Source organism: Tursiops truncatus, chromosome 4, assembly GCF_011762595.2.
Source record: "Tursiops truncatus isolate mTurTru1 chromosome 4, mTurTru1.mat.Y, whole genome shotgun sequence".
Classification (NCBI taxonomy): domain Eukaryota; kingdom Metazoa; phylum Chordata; class Mammalia; order Artiodactyla; family Delphinidae; genus Tursiops; species Tursiops truncatus.
Window position 1 is genome coordinate 73,911,616 of NC_047037.1, and position 6,925 is coordinate 73,918,540.

Consider the following 6,925-nt stretch of genomic DNA (forward strand, 5'->3'; position numbering starts at 1 on the left):
CCCGCGAGCGCTCCTGCGTCCACCGCCGGCCCAGCGGCGCCTACCAGCCCCGCGAGCGCTCCTGCGTCCACCGCCGGACCAGCCCCGCCTACCAGCCCCGCGAGCGCTCCTGCGTCCACCGCCGGCCCAGCGGCGCCTACCAGCCCCGCGAGCGCTCCTGCGTCCACCGCCGGCCCAGCGGCGCCTACAAGCCCCGCGAGCGCTCCTGCGTCCACCGCCGGCCCTGCGGCGCCTACCAGCCCCGCGAGCGCTCCTGCGTCCACCGCCGGCCCTGCGGCGCCTACCAGCCCCGCGAGCGCTCCGGCGTCCACCGCCGGTCCTGCGGCGCCAACCAGCCCCGCGAGCGCTCCTGCGTCCACCGCCGGCCCAGCGGCGCCTACCAGCCCCGCGAGCGCTCCTGCTTCTGCCACAGACCCTACGACTCCTACCACCAAAACGAGTCCACCTACTCCCTCCACAAATACCCCAGGTAAGATCAATTCCCTGCAAGCTTCTCACTGAGGAGTCACAGTATTTTGCAGGATGGTAGGTAAGTTTGTTCTACCAGAGTAGGGAAGTGCATATAAAGAGACCCAAGGTGTCCTTGGATATGAACCCCTTGGAATTAAAAAGTCTGGGTTGCACAGGCTAATAGTAATGGCGGACATGCTAAAAGATTACCTGTTCCATTCTCCTTTCCTCAAGTTATTTGCCAGATGTGGAATATTTTTATGAACTTGGACTTTAAAAAGCTACTTTTCCAGCTTCCCTCTCCCTAGTAGGTTTTTGCAAATAGTTTCACCTTCTCTGAGGTCAGGTGCAAATAAGCACTGACTCTCCAGCCCCACTGGTCTAGATCCCTGGTCTACTGAAGGAAAGAGTCACTTCTATCCTGATTCCTCATCAAATGTTATGTAAAAATTATGACATTACAATGGTAGCTGATCACAATTTAGAATTTGAGCTAATTCATGGAATTTGAGCCTGAGAGATTAAAAGGCCAAACAACAGCAGTACTCAAACAGTCCTAGACATGACCAGAGCCGTGGTCCAAAGGACAGATATTTGAGGCTACTATCTAAGAGATGATGACTGACCTCAAGCCCAAGTTATTGAAACAGAAAGCACTTGCCTCATTTCCCAAAGTCTAGAGCAGGGGTCAGTAAACTTTATCAGTGAAGGCAAACTAATAAATGTTTCAGGTTTTGTGGGCCATGATAAGGTCTCTCTTACAACTACTCCACTCTGCCATTTTAGCATCAAAGCAGCCATGGACAATATACAAATGAATGTGCCTGATTGTGTATCAATAAAACTTTATTTACAAAAACGGAGGACTGGCCAGCATTGGCTCACAAGTCATAGTTTGCCAACCCCTGGTCTTAAAGAATCCTCAAACCTAGGCTTAAAGGGTCTAGATAAACCCTGTTATTCTCAGTTAGGGAAACTGAGGCCCAGTGAGGACAGCAACTTGCCCAGGGTCAAAGAGCAAGTTGATGTTTCCCTATACTTACTTCTTTTGTCTTCCCCAGTGTTCTGCAATAGATCTAAGAAATGGATGATTAAGCAAATGGAACCAGAGCCTGTATCAAAACCTGGCTCCCAATCTTCTTTCATGTTTTCAGGGGCCGCTCTGAAGTCTAGGTCAACAGGGACACAGCTACACAATCAGTTCTCCTGCAGTCAGGAAAGGGAGCTTTTTTCTCATTTTTTCTTTTTTTTTGCGGTACGTGGGCCTCTCACTGTTGTGGCCTCTCCCGTTGCGGAGCACAGGCTCCGGAGGCGCAGGCTCAGCGGCCATGGCTCACGGGCCCAGCCGCTCCGCGGCATGTGGGATCTTCCCGGACCGGGGCACGAACCCGTGTCCCCTGCATCGGCAGGCAGACTCTCAACCACTGCGCCACCAGGGAAGCCCGAAAGGGAGCTTTTTAAAGCTGTTTCTGCTTCCCCAGACACTCTCTCAGAGTAAGGCAGTCTTCTTGTGTTCTGGCCCTACACTAACTACGGGGCATGGGCCAAGTCACTTCTCTCTTGGCTTCAGCATACGCACTGTTAATAAGATGTGATTGAACTAAATAGCCACCAAAATCCTTTTCCCACTGTAACATCCTGTGATTTTATCCCTGGCACACAGACAACCTAACAAGTCTGTCCTCTATTGCCAGGGAGAAAGCACACCAGGAGTTACATGAGCAGTATATCCAGAATGGAGCTGCGCTCAGTTTCTTCCCCAGGATTTGCCAAATCATCCTTGCAATGTGGCTGAGGCCTTTTAAAAAGCCATTTACTTTACTTAGAATAGTGGTTTACACCTTCTCAGAGAGGCGACCCTTACTGTTGTCTATGAGGTACTGCACTACGCCTCCTGTGTCCCAGGTAGCCTGCTTTTTTCACTCTTATAAAACTATTTTTCAATAGACTTTGCTTTTAGAGCAGTCTTAGATTCACAGCAAAAGCAAAAGGAAGGTAGAGTTCGCATGTTTCCCTACCCCCACAGCTGCATAGCCTCCCTTATTATCAACTTTCCTCACCAGAGGGTACATTTGTGACAACTGATGAATCTATATTGACCCATGATAATCACCCCAAGTCCAGTTTACATGAGGGTTTACTGTTGGTGTTGTATATTCTGTAGGTTTGGATAAACGTATAATGACATGTCTCCATCATTATGGTATCATAAAGACGAACTTCACCTTCCTAACAATCTACTGTACTCTGCCCATTCATCCCTTCCTCCCTGCTAACCCCTGGCAACCCCTGATCTGTTTACTGTTGCCATAGTTTAGCCTTTTTCAGAACGTCATGTAGTTGGAATCACAGTATGTGGCGTTTTCAGATCAGCTTCTTTTATTTAGTAATATGCATTTAAGATTCCTCCATGTCAATTTTCAAGGCCTGAACACCGAATAATATTCCATTGTCTGGCTGTAGCAGTTTGTTTATCCACTCACCTACTGAAGGACATCTTGGTTGCTTCCGGGTTTTGGCAGTCATGAAGAAAACGGCTATAAGTATTCGTTGGCAGGGTTTTGAGTGGGTATAAGTTGATAAATAATAAGTGAATACTCAGCATTTACACTGAGTAAATACTAAAGCATGCACTTGTGGGGTCATATGGTTACGAGTATGTTTGGTTCTGTAAGAAGCTGCCTGCCTGTCTTCTAAAGTGGCCGCACCATTTTACACTCCCAACCAGTATCAGAGCTCCTCACCAGTACTGTTTTATTTATTTTTTATAAAAGTCAATAAGGCCCACAGTTATGGAAAAAGAAGCTTAAATGGGGCAAAAGTATATGCAGTAAAAACTAAATCTCCCTCCTATCCTAGACCCCTAGGACCCAGACCCCAGGTCATCCACTCAGAAAGCCAGAGAGTAGAATGACCGTTCATCACTTCCTCTTAGAATCATCACTGAGTTAGTCCACACTGTTCCCTTACTCTCCCTTGCCTTTCCTCATGGGTCTGTATACCATGTATGCTAACCAGAATACAATATCTAGTTTCTTTGGGGAGCTTTTGGCCTGGTCTTCCCTGTAAGTCAATTATTCATATCTTCAAAAAAAAATACGATGCTTTCTCTAAAATGGTTTTGGAGAGTTCTACCTAGTGTTAGAGAACCAGACATCAAGGTTCTGGAGGATCCTTGAGGTCCAAAGGATTTCTTTACTCCTTGGAGTTAGAAGACTGCTGTCTCTGTCTGAGCAGACTCTTACCCACCAACCTCTGACCTTTACTGTTGACAAGCGCTTGGCTCTAGAATTTTAGCAACAAACTTCCTAGAAACATAAGAAAATATGTATTTGTTTCAGCTGTTCTAAGGGTGTGCCCTGGAGTAACACAGCCAAGGAATAGAAAGAGCCCAGGAGATTTAAAAGTATGTTTCTTGGTGTTATTTGTTGTTATCCTATGGATTTTTAATCTCTTTCTACTGTATCTCAGGTTCCAGAAGCCCTTGCCAAGAGGATCCCTGTAAGGGTGATTCTTCATGTGTTAATCTGCATGATAGACGGTTTTGCCTGTGTTCAGAAGGGTATTACTATAACTCTAGTACATGCGAGAAAGGTGAGTTACAAAGGATGGATCATGGAGAACTGCACCTCAGACCTAAGTGGAGTAGAAAACTTAAAATAATGGCAAAAAGAGCTTCCAGAATACTAAAGTTAGAGGAAAATTTGGAGGCAACAAAGACCAGCCAAGTAGAAAAAATGCTTCCTGTCTTTATCTCGATGGAACCTAGTGGGAAAGGAAATAGACATTCAGATTTGTGAGCTAGTCCTAGAGGTACGGGAGTAGATGGGTCCCTTCACTTAAACTGTTCAAGGGAACGGTGCCATGGGGTCAAAATGAGAATGATAGATGTCGGAGTCCCTGGAAAAGTACACAGGCTGCATAAATACAAAGTGGTGCTATTACATGGGGACACTGATGCAGAATAAGGTGATTTCCTAAAACCACAGAGTCAGACGAACCAGGAACCTGGTCTCTGACCTTGGTTAGTTCTCTGTCATAGGATTTGCTTGTTCTATAACAGCAAACCCTATTTTTGGAGACTTGAGAGCCTCTCAGCTCTGGAAATGAACTTTAAGAGCAAATCGACCCTATACTTTTTTGGTTATATCAGCTGGGCGCTATGAAAGTCCAAGGCTGTTTCCTGAGTTCCATGTTTTTGTCTGTTTTATGAATGAGAAATATCCCTCCTTGCCAGAACAGACCAACTGTACAGGAAATGAATGCATTGTGTTGGCCACAGAAATTAGAGATATCCCCAAAGCCAAAAGAATGTTCCTGTTTTTAGCACTAATACTCTCATTTCTGGGGATCCACTCTAAGTAAATGACTCCATATGTAGAAAGGTTTGTGCATGAAGATGTTCTTTGCAACTGTTTTTTTCCCTCTTAAATAATTAAAAGCACTGAAAACAAAAAATGACTGCATCAATGAAGGAAAGATGTATTTCATAGAATATTATGTAGCATTCTTTACATTAAATATCACAGAGAGATTCTGCTTGAATTTCAGGAAAGATATTCCCTGGTACGATTATGGCCAATATACCACCTACATCTGACTTAGAAGATAGAAATTCTGTGGCCTATCAGGAATTATACTTTAACATTACTAGATTTGTAAGTATTTTCCAAACATCCTTCCTCTCTAAATATTCTTTATTCTAACACTGACTTGTAGAGTGTAGACTGGTATTCGGGTGGTACATGCTGGTACAGCTGTACCGGTGGATCAAGCAGTGAAATGCATGCTTATTGGTTTGTAAACAGTAGCTGTTCCAAACTCCTGGGGGCCACTGCTTCCTGGTTGCCCAGGCTCCTCCTCTGGGCCCCTGGGTACTCACCATCATCCTGCACCTGGAGGGGTAACATCTGGCACAGCAGAGGGCCTTGAGAAGCCACCTCCAGCCATGCCGTACTCATTCATACAGAAATATTCTTAAATATTTTTAAGTGGACAGAGAAATGTAATGCTGTTTTAAAATAAATTCCTTCCATAGAATTGAAGAGAAAAAAAATTAAAGATGATTTTTTTTTCCTTTTTACAATCAAATTTGCATACTCTTCTGGCTTTTTTAATGTCTGGAAGAGGAACTCCATCTGAATTATATGTTACTTCTTTTTGCCATTGTCAAAAATGTCGAAATGAACAACAGCTTCATTTCATTTTGATTCTTGTGAGTGTGTCGACATGAAAGAGATGGAGATCTCTATTCTGGAACCACAGATGTCAGACCTGGAAGGTCTTAGAGAGGGTGTCCAGCCAGTGTTTCTCAAAATTTAGTTTTGAAGGGAAAAATGTTAGCTTGGAAATATGTCTTAGAACTCTAAGTGGAGAAACACTTTATTTTTAATTTTTTTTAACATCTTTATTGGAGTATAATTGCTTTACCGTGGTGTGTTAGTTTCTGCTTTATAACAAAGTGAATCAGCTATACATATACATATATCCCCGTATCTCCTCCCTCTTGCATCTCCCTCCCTCCCACCCTCCCTATCCCACTGCTCTAGTGCTATGCAGCTGCTTCCCACTAGCTATCTATTTTAATTTTGGTAGTATATATAAGTCCATGCCACTCTCTCAATTCGTCCCAGCTTACCCTTCCCCCTTCCCCCTTCCCATGTCCTCAAGTCCATTCTCTACGTCTGCGTCTTTATTCCTGTCCTGCCCCTAGGCTCGTCAGAACAATTTTTTCTTTTTAGATTCCATATATATGTGTTAGCAGACGGTATTTGTTTTTCTCTTTCTGACTTACTTCACTCTGTATGACAGTCTCTAGGTCCATCCACCTCACTACAGATAACTCAATTTCGTTTCTTTTCATGGCTGAGTAATATTCCATTGTATATATGTGCCACATCTTCTTTATTCATTTATCTGTTGATGGACACTTAGGTTGCTTCCATGTCCTGGCTATTGTAAATAGAGCTGCAATGAACATTGTGGTACATGATTCTTTTGGAATTATGGTTTTCTCAGGGTATATGGCCAGTAGTGGGATTGCTGGGTCATATGGGTATTTCTATTTTTAGTTTTTTAAGGAACCTGCATATTGTTCTCCATAGTGGCTGTACCAATTCACATTCCCACCAACAGTGCAAGAGGGTTCTCTTGGAGAAACACTTTAAAAAACTAACGTCTTAATGGGGGCCCAGGAAGCACAGTGGCCATGAAAATGGACCAGAAAGTACAGAATAACAGTCAAGGATCAGGAAGGCTAAGTAACTGACCGAAGGACAGCCAGCTGATGAGTGAGGACGGGGGATTTGAACCCAGACCTGCCTGACCTCAGGGCTGCTTCTTCTTCCCTGCTGGCTCTGTTGTGCAATGAGGTCTGGGCAGGCCTGTTAGCATGGTTCCTGCCCTCCTGCCCAGTCCTGCAGCCCTTCAGACTGAGAGGTGTATATCTGCAAATCCTCAAAGGGTGACCTGATAG